The following is an 18,435-nucleotide window of genomic DNA, read 5'->3' on the forward strand; positions in this document are numbered from 1 at the left end:
TAAGATAAACTATGCTAGTTTACTGTTACCGAACACCAGTCACAACACTATGATGTTCACCTGACATATAACAAGAACACCAGATCCCTGATGAAAACAACAACAGCAACAACAAAAAACCCTGAAGATGGTAAGAAAACAACAGAAACGCACAAAACTTGAAAATGTCCATATTGTCAACTCGTGCTGGTGTAAAGCAAACAAAGGCAACGACAAAGCCTTTATTTGATATACAGGCACTATAGAACAAGATATCAAAGAAAGAGGAATTAACTCACCCCTCCCGGCAACAACTCGGAAAAAAGGGTGAGCTCAGGAATGCAGCCTTCTCCGGTTTAAACTCTGGCACGCCAGAAGGGGGGGGTAAAGCGCGCAGGCTCTTGAGTGCAAACGCGCTCCCGGAAGCACCACCGAGGAGGGGAGAAAGGAAGGGTAAATCTAGGCTCCCCTGCTCCGGTCACTCAGGTGCTCACCTACTGGTTCATGCTGTGACCTGGCAATTCCATTGCAGCTGGATTCAGCAGAGACAGAGTTACGAGCACATAGATGTAGTTTTACCTGCTTGCTTTTTTTTTTTGTTTGTTTGTTTGTTTGTTTTACTTGTGTGATGGGTACACACCCAAGGCCCCACAAGGCCTGACTCTTTGGTGAGGAAAAATCACTGCTTTTATAGCCAAGCAGCAAGGGGTGGGGCAGAGCCAGGACACCTGATCTGAATTAGGCAAGGAGTTATTCCATACTATATGACATCATACAGAAGGCTATAAAGCTGTGGGGAGTTAAACAAGTGTGTGGTAAGATGTATTGTTAGTGGAGGTGACTGTTAGCAAGCAGTTGTATTGTTAGCTGGGTGTGTATTGTCAGTGGGTGATAAGTAACTGCGTTGTGGTTAGATACTTTTTTTTTCCTTTCCCCTAATGAACAACTTTTATCTCAACCTGAGAATTCCATTTTATTGCTGATTGATTCCTTCATTATGCTGGCAGCAAAGGAGTGAGTGAACAGCTTTGTGGTGCTTAACTGCCTGCCAGGTTAAAACACAACAGTCCTCTTTGGCACCCTATGGGAGGTACAGAAAGTTGAGATAACAGCATGTAAAGTTGAATAATATGAAGATGGTAGCAAAGATAATTCAAAAGGTTATTTGTAAAGGAAAACTCACCGGTATGGATGCCTTTGCTGGGAAAAGCTGGGGCAATCTCCACCAGAGAGCGATCTCCAAGAGATGCTGCCTTAGTGGGGGTCTCCACAGTCTAAAGGAGGTGGAGTCCAAAGGAAGTGTGGACTTGGGTCTACTCTTTCTGGTCACGTGAGAAGCACAAGTGAATTGCTGCACCTATGCTTCCTGGGCCAGCCACCCTCATTCACCAGGTCTTCAATCATCAGTTCAGGCTATGACATAATAGTTCCCCCCCCCATAGAAGGGGGAAGCCGTATTTGGTAGACTGGGAAGCCTGTAACCTCCAAGTACTTTTTCAAGTGAGGAAAGGAGAGGGGACAATGTGTTGAGAAGAAGGATAAAATGGAGGCCGGGACTTCTGATGTGTTGAGAAAATCTACTGGAAAAAATGTTTCCAGTAGACTCTCTCTTTATTTGAATAAAGAAAGCTAAGACTTCTCCTTTGTCTCTTTTTAGGATAAAGATAATTGAGCAAGTATATTTGAGTAAAATTTTCCAAATTACTTAGGGGGCTTGGCTGGGTACCTTTCACTCTCTGGGGTCAGTGGGTGCCTGAGTGAGCTGACAGGCATCCTCACCAATTTATGGTGATCAGCTTGTTTGGGGGCTGTTAGCAACAGAAGATTTCTTGGTTCTCAGGACGATCCCAGAGACAGACAGGATGACAAACTGGGAATCCAAGAAAAAAGAAAAAGAAGGTAAAGGAGAAGCCAAGGACTCCATAAAGAAATCTCACCAGTGAATTAAAATAGTGACTGTGGGGAGTAAAAAGGCAAGAACACTTGGGGAAGGGCAACAATAAGCTGGGAAAACCTCTCCAATATTCCTGGATAACCTTTTAATGATGTCCAAGTTCTGGACTGGTCAGAGACACACGTGAAACAGGGTGAGAAAAAAGCAAAAATGAGGGCTAGACTGATGGCACAATCCCTACAGTGTCCTTGGGAAGGGGTGCAGGGACCTTGTTATGATGTTATGATTTTTGTTACTGGTTTTCCACATCATAACATCATGTAGAGCACTTGGAGTTAAAGAGTTAGTGTTCCAGTTCCCTGGTGTAAGGTGAAAATAACATTAAGATAGCACTAATGCAAGAAGGATGGTGATAAACATCCAAAATGTTATCCATAAGAAAAACTCACCAGTAAAGAATCCTTCAGTATGGCTGAAAAACACTAAGGCAACCTACAAGAGATGCTGCCTTAGTGGGGGGTCAGCCCTTAAATGAAGTCTAGGAGAGGTGGAGTCAAGCTCCACCCCTTCCGGGAGCACAGCTGAATTACTCTCACCTGTGCTCCCACAGCTGACCTGACACTTGCCTCAGTTGATTAATCAGAGGTTCAGGATGCGATTACCAGTTTCCCATATACCTGGACCTGTGGACTTATTAACTTCATCATGTTCTGTTTTGGAGTTGCATACACATATAACCAATTAAGAGATGAAGACACCTGTCTGGTACCTATATACAATGTTGTATGATTTGAATATTGACAATTACATCCCAGAGTGAATAAAGTGCTAATCTGTTATATTATTAAAATTGTAAAAGTAGTTGAGCACAAACAATGGGAACAATATGGGGTCATTAGTTAGGAGTGGAGTTTGGGGCACAGAATAGGAGTGGAATATTGTAATTAATTTCTAAAATTAATTGTAATAACCACTCCTTGTATCATGAATATGCATGTATTCCCTTGATAAATAGGGATGTTTACCTGCTTTTGATGTGTAGGCAAGGAAGGAGTTGTCCTTCCTGCATCCAGCTGGACAAATAAAATGTACCTGCTCTACAACTACTTTGTGGTTATAGAGTTTGTTCTGCAAGTCAGTTTTGGTGAGCCAGGCAGGAGAACTCTTTGTTGGACTGCAGGGCTGGTTGGACTAGGGGATGCTACTGACGCGCCCCGAAAATAATTTTTTGGAGAAGACTCCCCAGACTGACACATCCACTGTGGGGCAGAGAAAGAGCTCTGGTGCAGACCAGGTACGTCACAGGTACAGGGACCCATAAGACGTGACGAGAGGTCCTATGCAGGGTTGAAGGAGTGAGAATGCTCCTCCTGAGGGTGGATCCACAGGTATAGCATGCACCAGTACAGGCTGGGGGAAGACCTGCTGGAGAGGAGCTCTGCTGAGAGGGACCTGGGCGTCCTGGTGGACGACAGGTTGGCCATGAACCAGCAGTGTGCCCTTGTAGCCAAAAAGGCCAATGGCATACTGGGGTGCATTAAAAAGAGTGTGTCCAGCAGGTTGAGGGAGGTGATCCTCCCCCTCTACTCTGCCCTGGTGAGGCCTCATCTGGAATGCTGTGTCCAGTTCTGGGCTCCCCAGTACAAAAAAGACAGGGATCTCTTGGAAAGAGTCCAGCGGAGGGCCACTAAGATGGTGAAGGGCCCAGAGCATCTCCCCTATGAGGAGAGACTAAGCGAACTGGGTCTGTTTAGCCTTGAGAAAAGAAGGCTGAGAGGGGATTTGTTCCAGATTTATAAATACCTGAAGTGTGAGGGCCATAGTGGCGAGGCTGGTCTCTTTTCAGTAGTGCGTGGGGACAGGACTAGGGGTAATGGGATGAAACTTCAGCATAGGAAGTTCCACACGAATGTGCGCAAGAACTTCTTTACAGTGAGGGTGACGGAGCACTGGAACAGGCTGCCCAGGGAGGTGATGGAGTCTCCTTCTCTGGAGATATTCAAGATCCGCCTGGATGCTTACCTGTGCGATGTGGTGTAGGGAGCCTGCTTTGGCAGGGGGGTTGGACTCGATGATCTCTAGAGGTCCCTACCAACCCCTACAATTCTGTGATTCTGTGATAGGTTGGGTGATTGCAATCAGCGTGAGAGTGCACCCCTCGGGAGGGGGGTCCCACTTAGGGGGGTATCTCAAGAATCCCAAGGACCCCACAGGTATAGCACACAAGGTATCCTGAGAGTAAGGCCATAGTGTGCTTGGGAACGTAAGCTTTGTAATGCTTTGGAAAGATCATAGCTACAAAAGTGTGTCTGATCTGTGGTTTCGTTTTCCTGTGAGGGAGACGGCCGGAAACTATTATTGAAGTGTTTAAAAGTGACTGATCAAGCAGGCTGGGTAAATGCTCAAACTGATTTTCTTTCTGTTTGTGATAGGAACTGAGTTTGTCATTGTTGTTATCTTTGTAATTGTTAAGTGTTTCTGTTATAAAAATATTGTTTGTGGAATTCTATTTATAATATAAGTGCTATTGTTGCTGGGGACATCGGTTATAGCTCTCGTCCAGGGAATTCAGTGTTCCCGTGCTGTGAGCAAGTAGGCAGATTCCATTACCCAGCAATGGATACTTTATAAGCAGCTGCTATATAGTGTGAATGTTAAATACTGGATTCAAGGTGTGAGTGGTATTATTATGTGATCTGAGAGTAATTGGATGCTTGTTACACCCTGAAAATAATTGCAACTCTGTATTTGTTGTTAGATGCTTAACCTGTAATGTTGTCCAGGAATTACACTGAACATAGGAGACTGGCATTTTTGTTGGGGTTATGAGCTGGGGTTTAAAGAGCAACATGTATCAGGTCTAACTGATATACTGGCTATAAGGTGTGGACTTCTGGGAACAATAAAGAATCAATAAGATTTAATATGGGGGGGAGCATAGAGAAAGGAGGTTCCCAGGTGAACCCCACTTGGATGCATCTTGGCTCATTGGCAAGGTATTGCTGGGATCCCTGAGCAAGAAAACTTTAATTATTGATTATTGAGTATTGTAATCAGTGGTGGTTGTTATACATGTTGGAAAGCATTGAAAAATGGCCTGTAAATGGCATTTTGAATACAGTTAATGTTGTTTTTGGGGAGGGAGGGGAAATGGGAGGAAGCCACCAATGCTATGTTCTTTACCCTCCGTAATCATCCTGAATGGCAGTGGGATTGTGGTATGGGGCCACCCCAGGACTCGATGGTTTTAGTATTAGAAAGGGGGAAAAAGGGATGGGGAAATCCCTTAGATAACTTCCTTCAATTTCTAAAGCAATGCAAGCGACAGTGACCTCTCCAGAGAAGGGGAGTGGCTGAGCTGCTGATTCCATGCAGGGTCCTAGAAAGAGTATGCACTCTCGATTACTGAGGGAATTGGAACAATGTAAACAGGACCTGGAGAGTTTTCCTTTCCTCTTAGGGAAGTCTTCTTAGGTCAAAGGGAAATACGGTATGCTAATGCCTGCCATTTTTACTAGCAGAAATGTTAGGAGTCTCAAAAAGGAAATGAATTCCTTAACTGAGGATCCTATATGTTTATCATGGGTATGTTGTTTACTGGAGAAGAAAGAGTAGTGATTAGGTGGGCAGCTGTGCAAGTGCGGGAAAGGAATACAGAAAGTTTGGGCCCTGGAGGGAGACAGAGAGAGGAAGGATCCAGAGGCACTGTCTTTGTGACCATTGAATGTTTATGTCTTGAAAGTGTTACCTGAGAGGCTGCTATGGGACAAGGGGTGTCTAAAGAGATACTGAGGAGACCCCCCTGGGTTGTATTTTGGCTCACTGGAGAAACATTGCAGGTGAGCCAGGGGGAATACAGAATAAGAAACCAGGGACATAAATGGAGTAATGGGACCAGTTTTATAATTGAGTACCCTAATCATGAGACCAAGGTGCTGGGTGTTTGTGGAAGTAGAAGAATTGTATTGTTTGATTTATGGATTTTGAAGGGAGTGGGAGGAACTGTTTTGATGGTACATGGAAGTGCAGTTGTTAATGGTACATGGAACTGCAATTGAGGGTACGAATAGTGGAATTGTGGGGAAAAAAACAAACAACAATAAAAACAAACAAACAAACAAAAAAACAACAGCAAGAGGGTTAAGGAAAACAGTGAGTTTGGGGTATTAGAGTTTGTGCTGATAGGAGAACACATCCCCCACATTACCTCCCTGCAGCTTGTAAGAACAACTCGGAGTGAGAGAAAGAGCCTGGGGGCCAGAGGGCGTATTACTTATGAGTGAGGGTGGGACAGGACATTGGAAGTGAGAATACCGCTCATCTGCAGAGATCTAAGGAAACCTGATATCCCAGCGTTAGCACTGGAAGCCTGGAGAAGAGAGGGGGTGAAACTGAAATATAATAGTAATTTCTGTAATGATGAAAGTTTGGAAAGTGAAAAGGGTTTGGGAAAGACACAGGCTGAGGAAGGCAAAGTTGAGCAAGGTGTAACAGGGATGTCCTTACAAAGAAGAGAGGTGAAGGATCTGGAAAAACTGATTGAGAAACAGAGATAGCAAGGAAGTAAGGAAATAGGGAAGAACAATAGCAGCTGTTACTGTTGCTGCACCAGAACAGGGCCTGAGGACCCAGAGATTCCCTCGGGGAAGAGGTTAGGGACAGCCTGGAAGGGCTCAGGGAGAGTTCCACACCCAATGGATGGAAAGCAGCTGGGGAAGCAGGGTAAAGTGGTTTACATTCTGACACAGGTGCCTCTTATTCTGTGCTACATCAATAATTATTACCCTGTCATGGAGTTATCTAGATCAATCTATATCCATGACAGGGGGGAAGTACGCCCATGGGACCCCTGGCCACCAAAAATGGGAAAGGAAAAGGGAAAGGGGTAGGGAGATGGGAGCTGGGCTCAAGGAAACAAACAGCAGCAGCAACAATCTAAGGAGGAAAACTTATTTCACTAACTATGATATTGGAATGCAAGATAACACAATATAATACGATCTAATTGAAATTGAGGCTAATAAATCAAGTAAAATAAGAGAGAGAGAGTTTTCTGAGAACTGAGAAGCCTACTTTGAAACTGAAGGTGAGGAAACTGAAGAAGAAACTGAAGGAGAGGAGAGGAGAGGAGAGGAGAGGAGAGGAGAGGAGAGGAGAGGAGAGGAGAGGAGAGGAGAGTCAGAGGAGAGGAGACGAGAGGAGAGGAGAGGAAAAAAATAACGAAAACAGAAGACACTCTGTACAGTGTATGGAGTTTGACAGATTGCCCAGACTACAGTCTAATCTACGAAGGTCAAAGTAGCAATGCTTTTGCAGTCTCTGGCTTAATGAAATCCTTTATTTCCTTTCTTCCCTACTAACTAACTTTTAACTAATGTTAAAATCTTTAGTTTGCCCAGATTCTCCACCAAGAACTGTCACAGAGTTATCTAGATCAATCTATGGCCATGACAGGGGGGCAGTAGGCCCGTGGGCCCCCTGGCCCCCCAAAATGGGAAGGGAATAGGGGTAGGGAGATGGGAGCTGGGCTCAAGGAAACAAACAGAGCAGTGGCAATGAGCTATGGAGGAAAACTTATTTTATATAATGATGGCATGCAAGATAACACAATATAATACAATCTAATAGAACATTGCGGCTAATAAATCAAGTGTAATAAGAGAGAGAGAGTTTTCTGAAGACCAAGAAGCCTACTTTTGAAATTGAAGGCACACGGCTTGGAAGCACACTCACACCCGCTGCCAGGCAGTGAGAAAGAGAGAGTGAGTGTCACTTCTGTAATGTATTTTCCTCTCTGACCGTGAGGTCCTCTGGGACATGTAGTTTTTCTCTGTGCTCTACGTGATGTCATGATGTGAAATACCAATAGCAAAAAATTACAAAACCATGAAGAGCCACACCACATTCTACATCGCTACATCATGCTTAAAATACATATACGTATACAAATAAAGTAGAATTAAAATGCGTTACACAAACAGGTCTATATACATATATACACATAGAATTACTGACGGCACTCCCCAAACATCAAATTCCCTTGTGATACTCATTGAACATCCCCATCTTTCTGCATCACCCACCAAGTGCACCCAGGTCCCAGGGCTGGAAGGACACAAACTGTTTTTCCCAACATGTTCTTTACATGTACTACAGTGACCTTATCTCCCTTGATAGTATGTAGCGGGCTGGATTGGGTAGGACCATCACAATTGACATATCCTCTAGTACTGACCAACCAGGTGGCATCTGCCAAATGCTTCTCCCAGTGCTTAAATGTTCCACCACCCACTGATTTAAACATACTATTCAACAACCCAGTGTACTGTTCAGTTTTATCAGAAGCTAGTGCATGGTAGGGAATATGATAAATCCACTCAATGCCATGATCTTTGGCCCAAGTATTTACAAGAGAATTTTTGAAATGAGTCCCATTATCTGATTCAATTCTTTCTGGAGTGCCATGTCACCACATGACTGGTTTCTTGAGACCCGATATGGTGTTTCGGGCAGTAGCATGGGGTACTGCATATGTTTTAAGCCACCCAGTTGTTGTCTCCACCAGCACATAACGCTTACCATTGCGAGATCATGACAAAGTAATATAATCAACTTGTCACGCCACCCCATATTTATACTTTTGCTATTGCCCTTCCACCAAGAGTGGTTTCATCCTCTTGGCTTGTTTAATTATGGCATATGTGTCACAGTCATGAATAACCTGTGCAATAGCGCCCATAGTTAAGTTCACCCCTCGTTTTCTAGCCCACTTATATGTCGCATTTCTTCCTTGATGGCCCGAGGTCTCATGGGCCCATCGAGCTAGAAATAATTCGCCCACATCTATTTGAGCCACCTCAATACTAGCAGCTTGATCTACCTGGTGGTTGCTTTGTTGATCTTCAGTAGCACAAATGTTGGGCATGTGAGCATCCACATGGTGCACTTTTACAACCATATTCTTTATTCGGGTAGCAATGTCATTCCACAGTTCAGCGGCCCAAATAGGTTTACCCCTCCGTGGCCAGTTATTTTGCTCCCACTGCTGTAACCACCCCCATAAGGCATTTGCCACCATCCATGAGTCAGAATAAAGATAAAGCATAGGCCACCTCTCCCGTTCAGCAACACCTAAGGCCAGCTGGACAGCCTTTACCTCTGCAAATTGGCTTGATTCTCCTTCTCCTTCAGTGGCCTCTGCAACCTGTCATGTGGGGCTCCACACAGCAGCTTTCCATTTGCGATGCTTCCCTACAATACGACATGATCCGTCAGTTAACAGGGCATATTTCTTTTCATTTTCTGGTAGTTCATTTTATGGTGGGGCCTCATTAGCACATGACACCTCTTCTCCTGGTGATGTTCCATACTTCTTACCTTCAGGCCAGTCCATGATCACCTCTAAAATTCCTGGATGTCTGAGGTTCTCCATCTGAGCTCGTTGTGTAATCAGCACAATCCACATGGTCGAGGAGGCATCAGAAGCATGATGGGTAGAGGGAACCTCTCATTTAAACATCCAGTTCAGCAATGGCAGTCTATGTGCCAGAAGGTGCTTCGTTTCAGTACCGACTACTTCAGAAGCAGCTCAAACCCCCTCATACGCAACTAAGATCTCCTTCTCAGTTGGAGTGCAGCACTCTTTGGATCCCTTGTACACTTGACAATAGAATCCCAGGGGTCGGCCTCGGGTCTCTCCAGAGGCTCTTTGCCACAAATTCCAAGTGAGACCTTTCTCTCCAGCAGCAGTGTAGAGGATGTTCTTCACATCCTGTCCCGTCCGTACTGGCCCCAGGGCCACAGCCCAGGCTATCTCCTGTTTAATCTCTTCAAAAGCTTGCTGCTGCTCAGGACCCCATGAGAAATTATTCTTCTTCCGTGTTACCTGATAGAGGGGGCTCACTATGTGGCTGTAGTTTGGGACATGCATTCTCCAAAAGCCCACTGCTCCCAGAAAAGATTGGGTCTCTGTTTTGTTGGTGGGCAGAGACATAGCAGTGATTTTGTCAATCACATCTGCTGGGATGTGACGACGTCCATCTTGCCATTTTATACCTAAGAACTGGATTTCCTGGGCAGGCCCCTTCACCTTGCTGCGCTTAATGGCAAAACCAGCTTGCAAAAGAATTTGGATTATCTTTTTCCCTTTCTTGAAAACCTCTGCTGCTGTATGGCCCCACACTACAATATCATCAATATACTGCAAGTGCTCAGGAGCATTACCCTGTTCCAAGACAGCTTGGATCAGCCCATGGCAAACTGTTGGGCTGTGCTTCCACCCTTGAGGTAAATGGTTCCAGGTATACTGAATACCTCTCCAGGTAAAAGCAAACTGTGGCCTACATTTTGCAGCCAATGGGATGGAAAAGAAGGCATTAGCAATGTCAATGGTGGCATACCACCTAGCTGCTTTTGACTCCAATTCATACTGGAGTTCTAGCATGTCTGGTACAGCAGCACTTAATGGAGGTGTGACTTCATTCAGGCCACGGTAATCTATCCTCAGCCTCCATTCCCCACTGGTTTTATGCACTGGCCATATGGGGCTGTTAAAAGGCGAGTGAGTTTTGCTAATCACTCCCTGATTCTCTAATTGGTGAATTAGCTTGTGAAAGGGGAGCAATGAGTCCCTATTGGTGCGGTACTGCCATCTGTGAACCACTTTGGTGTCAATTGGTACCTCTTGGTCTTTTACCTGGAGCAACCCCACAGCAGAAGGATCATCTGACAGACCAGGTCAAGCTGACAGCTGCTTAACACCGTTTGTGTTAACAGCAGCTATCCCAAAGGCCCATCGATACCCCTTGGAATCCTTAAAATATCCCATCCTAAGGTAATCGATGGGCCTTTGGGAGCCATTTGGGCCAGAGGGAGCAACTAATGCACAACACTCTCCAGACTGAGCAGACTGTGGGCTCACAATAAGGCTATAGTTTGGAACATGTATCCACCAAGAGCCCCCTACGACCAGAAAAGACTGGGGGTGTGAACTCATTCAGGCCTCGGTAGTTTACTGTTAGCTTCCATTCTCCACTGGCTTTACCCACTGGCCATATGAGGCTGTTAAAAGGTGAGTGAGTTTTGCTGATTACTGCCTGATTCTCTAGGTGATGAATCAACTCATGAATAGGGAGCAAGGAATCCCTGTTGGTGCAGTACTGCCGTCTGTGAACCGTCTTTGTTGCAGTTGGTACACGCTGCTCTTTTACTTGTAGCAGCCCTGCAACAGACAGGTCTTCTGACAGGCCAGGCAAAACAGACAGCTGCTTAATGTTGTCCTTATCTACAGCAGCAATTTCAAAGGCCCATTGATACCCCTTAGGATCCTTGAAATGCCCCTTTCTGATGTAATCAATACCAAGAATGCATGGAACCACTGGGCCAGTTACAACAGGATGCTTTTGCCAGTCTTTACCAGTGAGGCTTATTTCGGCCTCCAACACAATCAGTTCTTGAGAGCCCCCAGTCTCTCCAAAAATATGGATTGATTCTGTCCCTTCGTGACTCGAGGGCATTTGAGTGCACTGTGCACCGGTATCCACCACTGCCTTATATTTCTGTGGTTCATCAAATCCACACGGTCCAATTACTCTGTTATCCCTTTCCCTCCCCTGACTGAGGGCAGGGCCTGTCTATTAATTATCCGTGGTAACTGGAGCAGCTGTGCTGCTGCTTAATCTGTTTTGTAATTCTCTCACCCATGCACATAGTACAGGAGTAGGTTGGTCATGCCACTTCCTCATGTCTTCTCCATGGTCTCGTAGTTAACGCCACGAGGCAATACGTGATGTAGTCCTACTGTTGTTCCTCGCTTGAGCTGGAAAGCATTTGGATTTTAATAGCTAAGATTTTTTATGATACAGGTGAGAAGGAGGGTTCATCACTTTTAATTAACTGGATCTGCATTTTCATTAGTTGGATCAGCTCATTCATTAGACTCCCTTGATGATCCTGATCTTCATCAATCGTTCCTGATACTACTACGGCTTTGTCTGGATTAACCAATAGAGACACTTGCTCTTCCATGTCATTCAGTCTGTTCGTTACTTCAAAGATGGCAGAAACGGTGACATGAGTTGGAGGTAACTGTTGTTCAAAGTTTTGAAGTTTAAGAAGTAATTCAAAAACTTGGGGTCTTCTATCTTGTTCCTCGTACCTTTGAAACGTTGCTGCTAGTGTAACGGCGTACCTTTCTGGTGCTGTTTCTGTGAGATTCTGCCACATGTAAGGCATTCTCCTCACTCTCGTAGGATCATGGTCTTGGCGTGGATTGTTAGGATCAAAATTAGGGTTATACAACATTTCCATCACAGCTATTTCCCTCAAATACTGGATACCTTTTTCAGTTGTATCCCACTTTTTCATCACAGGCTTCAGATTGTCTTTGAAGGGAAGCTTTGCCACTAACATTCACTCCCAGAGGGTGGCAGCCCCATCTAAACATCTACTAATCCCTCTGTCAACAGTTGTGTCTCTGGCAATGCCTCCTAGTTGGCAAGCTTTGTTACCATCTGGAGACAAGCTAGTGGCCCCGCTGTCCCAACAGCAAAGCAACCAGTTAACAAGAGATTCCTTCGGGCGCCGTGTAAACTCCATTCTTGAGCCTTGGATTTTAGTCATCTTCAGGCATCGACAAACAGTAATAGACTTCCTCGTCATCACTCTCCTCTTCATTCCTCTTAGATTTTCCTTTTGCCTTTCTCGGTGCTGAGGAGGGCCCCTTGCCTGGATCTTCCTATACCTCCTCCTCTGCTTCTTCTTCTTTTCTCTGTTCTAGACTCAAGGACACCCATTTCCATTTCTTGCCTTCCACAGGGGCAACTGACATTGCTACTCGTGCGTCTCCTGTGACTGATCAGATACGACCTGGAGACATCCCCCTTTGGCTTGAACCTCAGTTTGGAAACTCTCTCTTTCCAGAATAGTATTATATAGAGCATGGTAAGCACAAGCGAAGCCCCAAATAAGTCATACCTCCTTAGATCTAAGCTGCACCATCCCTGACTCAAATACTGGCTTAGGGTCTCGGATCCCTCAAATGTTCAAGAGTGAAATCCCATAACATTATGAGCCCCCACACTTCTAAGATTTTTCCTAGACCTCTCCATATTCCCTGCCAGTCAGCATTATCTGGTTTTGGAGGAGACTTCCGCATAGAAAGAATGGAGAGGAACACATTCAGGGAGACTGATAACATGCTCTCGAATATGAACAGAATCACTAATTTGGCTTTCGAAAATCTCGCAGCAAACTGAGAAGAAAGCCCGGAATCTGGAATGCACATTGTGTTGTCTGTAAAACTGGCTATTCCAACTGGGATGTATTTGTTTGTAAAATCAGTCATTCCATCTGGAATGTAAGTGTCAAAATTCAAATTATACCACATTGCATATAAGTACCAGGCAGGTGTCTCCATCAGTGCCCTTATTTGGTTATACATGAACACAATTCCACAACAAGAATTCATGACGGTAATAATCGGCCAATACGTTGAGAAGATCATAATTACTTTCAATCCCTTAAACAGAGCAGCTAGAAGAAAAAATGAATTCATAGCCGGTAGGTGGTAAAAAAGGAAAAAAAAACAAAACGAAAACAGAAGACACTGTACAGTGTCTGGAGTTTGACAGATTGCCCAGACTACAGTCTAATCTACGAAGGTCAAAGTAGCAATGCTTTTGCAGTCTCTGGCTTAATGAAATCCTTTATTTCCTTTCTTCCCTACTAACTAACTTTTAACTAACGTTAAAATCTTCAGGTTGCCCACATTTTCCACCAAAAGCTATCACTGAGTTATCTAGATCAATCTATGGCCATTACAGGGGGGCAGTAGGCCCATGGTCCCCGTAGACCCTGAAAATGAGAAGCGAAAAGGGGAAAGGGGTAGGGAGATGGGACCTGGGCTCAAGGAAACAAACAGAACAGTGGTACTAGTTTAAGGAGGAAAACTTATTTTACTAACTATGATATTGGAATGCAAGATAACACAATATAATACAATCTAATTGTAAGTAAAATAAGAGAGAGAGAGTTTTCTGAAGACCGAGATGCCTACTTCTGCAATTGGAGGCGCACAGCTTGGAAGCACATGCACACCTGCTGCCAGGCAGTGAGAGAGAACAAGCAAGCATCACTTCCGTGATGTATTTCCCTCTCTGACCGTGAGGTCCGCTGGGATGTGTAGTTCTTTGTGCTCCACATGATGTCATGATGTGCAATACCAATAGCAAAAATTACAAAACCATGGCATACCTTTAGATGATTTTTGTAATAGTTGTAGCAAGAGAAGCTTACTTTTTGGGGACCAGTTAAATACAGGCTAGGAGAATAAGTAGGAATACATAAATTCTACATGCCAGTTTCTCCAAAACCATTACTTGGGAGTGACGTATTAGAACAGTCATGTATAGAGATTAAATTCAGTAAAGAAAATTGAAGCTAAGTGTCAAGCAACACCAATTAACTTAAAATTTTAAGGCTGGTTTTAACACAAACTGGGAAAAGCCTCCAGAAATTACAAAAATCTTAAATCAGGTATACTCAGGAGTGCAGGCATCAGGGATTCCTGGCAGAGCCAAAAATGCAGCCCAATAGAAGTTAAAGACGGAAGCCAGCCCAGTCAGGGTAAAGCATCCTTTGAGAATGCAAGATTGTAGGAGGATAAAAGAAATAATAAATAACTTTTTGGATTTTGGATTATTAATTGGATAGAGATCTCAATACAACACACTAATCTTGACAATGAAAATTTGACAGCAAGAGCTATACTATAGCTTGATACAAGATTTGAGAGCAATTAATAGAATTGTTGAAGATATACAGTCCATGGTGGCAAATCCGTACAGTTTATTAATCAAGTTAAGGAATGAGTAGGTGGGGTTTGCCTTTCTGAATTTGAAGGACATCTTTTTATGCCTGGTTTTGCCAAAGACAGTCTAAAATTGTTTGCCTTTGAATAAGAAAACTCCAATATAGGGAGAAAATAAAAAAAAAAAACAAAAACAAAAACAGTTAAGCTGGACAGTGTTACCCAGGTTTGTGAGAACAGCCCAGTGATTTTTGAGAACTGGTCAGCTCGTGAGCCTGAGACCTGTATTCCTCCATCCCAAGGTGGAACTTTACTGCAGTACATGGATGCCACAGTAACAAAAGAAGACTGCGTGCAATGGACTATGAGTTTGCTGAATGTCTTGGTTTCAGTTGTTATCACGTTTTTCAACAGAAAATTCAACTGATCCAAGAGAAGGAAGGAAGTAGTTTGTTGAACACTCAGGACAGCGACACAGAGCTACCTCCAAACCAGCAGTGTGTGACTGCATGGAGACTGTCTGCGCCAGCCAGCCAGACCTACAGGAAGAACTATTGGATGATGCAGAGGATTCCTGGAGTCACCAACGGAAGCAATTTTATAAGACAAGTAAACCATAAGGCAGGATATGCAGTAACTGCTACTGACCAGGTAATTGAAGCAAAACCATTACCTGTGGGGACTTACACTCAGAGGCAGAAATAACTGCCTTGACAAGAACCTTAAATATATGGACAGTGTTGCATAATGGGTAGGTGGTGCCTGCATGCACCTGGGGTGGAGTCAGGGAGGACACGAGGGTCTGCCAGGGGCAGTCACCTGTACCACTATATAGGGTTTGTTGCGAGGCATTAAACTTGTACTTTCGGTGTTATGCACTGTGTGTGAGTCCCGTATGTTCCCCGTGTGCGGAGGCACGGTGCAGTCACTAGGCAGCCTTGACTGGTTGCCAGATCAGGAGGCGACAATTGGTGACCCCCGAACGTGATGTGGTGAGAGCGGTCTGGACCGCGTGTGTGTGAGACAGCAACTCCATTATAGTTCTGATTATGGGACAGTACGTGAGTATACTGTGGGAGATGGCTTCATGGGTGTGGTATGAAGTGCATGATGAGGACCTTGATCCAGTTATTAAGTGGATGATGTGGAGAGGTCTGGCTGACGAAGTTGCTCACTATGTGAGTTGATCAGCATTAGGGAAAGCTAGTAAGGAGCTCTTTGAGCAGGCTTTCGCAGGGGACGAGGAGGCACAGAATCTGCTACCCCCCCTTGGCGCTCTTAGAAAGTTAACTGGATCAGCCAAGGGGGAGCAGGAGTTATGGCGAGCCATTAACACCTCATTTCATCATAGTATCATAGTATCATAGTCTTGTGCGGGTTGGAAGGGACCTTAGAGATCATCGAGTCCAACCCCCGGGATTCGAGCCTCCTGTGTAGCAGAACGGCACTTCTACCACTTGCGCCACAGGGGGGATTCGAACCCAGGGCCTCCAGTGTTGCAAGGCGACATTCCTACCACTTGCGCCACCGGGGCACGTTTCGGCCTATTAATTCAGAGGGGGAGGAGGAGAAGACTCAACAACAGGAGGCAGATGATGGAGAGGAGACAAAAGAAGGAGAGGCAGTAGAGAAACAAAAGGTCTCATTAGCTGAGGAGAAAACCCCATTATTAGCCCCGTTACAGATTTCGTGGGCTCCCTCCATGGGACATTTGAAGTGGGGGGAGGATGAGTTGGGGGGGCTCTGGGATTTGGGGGGCTGAGGGTTTATCTATTTTCCGGGGGAGAAACCACCAGGACTGGTGGTGGACGCTGCTGCCCCTATTCAGCAGGCTGTGTTCTCTGCTATGCCGCCCCCATACCCTCAACAAAAGGTCTCTGAGGAAACAGAGAAGAGAGGGGAAGCAGAACGGCGTGGCGCCAGGGAGTCCTCGACCAGCGAGGAGGGGGCAGACTTTGAAACAGAGTTAACACAGATAGAAAAGCTGTTAGCCTCAGGTAGCGAGGCATCCTCGGGCTCTCAAAGTAAAGCCACGAGCGATCGGGACCTGGGGAGGGAAGCAGCCAAGGATGCTGAACGCTGGACCATCAAGGCACAAGAATGCATTCTGACTGGGTGCGATCTGATCCCTGAGATAAATGCCCGTAGATTGTGTTGTTCGGTGCTGGTGGGTCGGAGAGTGTACCAACCTGGTTGTTGAGATTATGGGATTCAGGGGTAGAAAGCATTACAGTTAATGGGCTGGAAATATCTAAATTGGCTACTGTGTAGTAGCTGTCCTTCCCATGTCTGAGGCGCGTTCTGCAGGGGGCTAGCGATCTACCCTTGCTAGGACCATCGCGACACTGACACCAATATGGGGTGCAGCAAATGACGTTTATTGCAACACAATAGCTCCTTAAGTACTATAATTGCTTCCTCTACGCCCCTTAAGCATGCATCAAAAGCATACGTCTAATTTACATCACAGAGTGGGGGAGGTCCTGCTGTGTCATAACCCATGTCCTCATTAACGCCTACTACACTACTGTAACTGTGCACCATACCTTTAGGCAGAGATTATATGCGGGTATATATTTGCAAATGAAAACTGTTATATATTAGATCAGTTAATGGTGGCATGCTGTATGGTATGGCTAAACAAACTGGATATACTGCTACATACAGGGTTGTGGTCCTCCATGGAGGACCTTCAAAATAATATCTGAAAGTTAGGTATGAGGGAAGCATCTATGAAGATACATTTGATAGCCCTGACATGAGTAGATTCTCAGAGGGAATGAGGGACCTAATTATACAGCAGTTCCCTTCCCACCTATATAGTACTCTGGTCTCCATGTTAAATCCCCTGATGGCATCAGAGATGGTGGTCCTGCAGGCTGCTTAATTAGTAGTCAACCTTGGAGAAACAGAGCATCTGCGGACTAGGTGTAATATCTGGACATTAGAGGAAGCTGAAGTCATGCCGATGATTAATACCAAGAGGCCGGCTACACAAGCTCCTCAATTGGGACCCATAAGGGTTTCCTGAAAACAAATGTTTAACAATCTAATTTGGGCTGGGGTCCAATTTGCTAAGATTGACTGCCAGCCCAATCATATTTGTTTCCAGTTGTGGAAACAATTAAAAGACCAAAAAAATAAAAAAAATAAAAAAAATCAGAATTACCCTAAGAAACCCAGGGTAAGAATTATAAATAGATTACCAACTACAACATGGAATTTGGAAGACTTTATAGTTCCTAACAAGGGGGGGAAAAAGCCTCCTCAGGTGTCTTGGGCCATGATGTCCGAGCCACTGGACGCAAAAGATCTGGCCATAGCATGGTTTATGGAATTATGGGGTATTCTAATTCCCCTAGGGCCTCCAGATGGGACCGGAGGCCCTATGTAGAACTGACAGTTGGTCCTGGAAAATTATTCAAAGAATTATGGCATTAGTAGACACTGAAGTGGAAGCATCAAATATCTATGGAGATCTGACCAAATTCAATGGGGACAGATTGATGATTGGTGGTTTTGGAGGACAGATGATTCCTGTCACCCAAACATGGTTGAAACTGGGGGTTGGGTGTCTCCCACCCCGGGAGTATGAAGAGTCTATCGCCCCAGTCCAAGAATACATCTTGGGCATAAACACTCTATGGGGTCTGGCTCTCCAGACAACTGTGGGAGAATTCAGACTTCAACAGAGATGTATTAGTATCTGGGTGGTGCAGGCAATATTGAGAGGTCATGCAAAACATGGGCCTAT

The 18,435-nt window shown here is 44.9% G+C and overlaps 1 protein-coding gene and 1 pseudogene across 8 annotated transcripts in view; both read right to left on the reverse strand.

Moving 5' to 3' along the window:
• The window catches only part of LOC146762673 (mesoderm induction early response protein 3-like), a 219,881-nt gene that overhangs the window by 30,938 nt on the left and 170,508 nt on the right, over positions 1-18,435 (reverse strand). The window lies entirely within an intron of this gene.
• Positions 11,509-13,442, reverse strand: LOC146762674 (uncharacterized; annotated as a pseudogene).

This window comes from Coturnix japonica, chromosome 1, assembly GCF_054131305.1.
Source record: "Coturnix japonica strain WE chromosome 1, WE-NBRP24, whole genome shotgun sequence".
NCBI classification, from domain to species: Eukaryota; Metazoa; Chordata; class Aves; order Galliformes; family Phasianidae; genus Coturnix; species Coturnix japonica.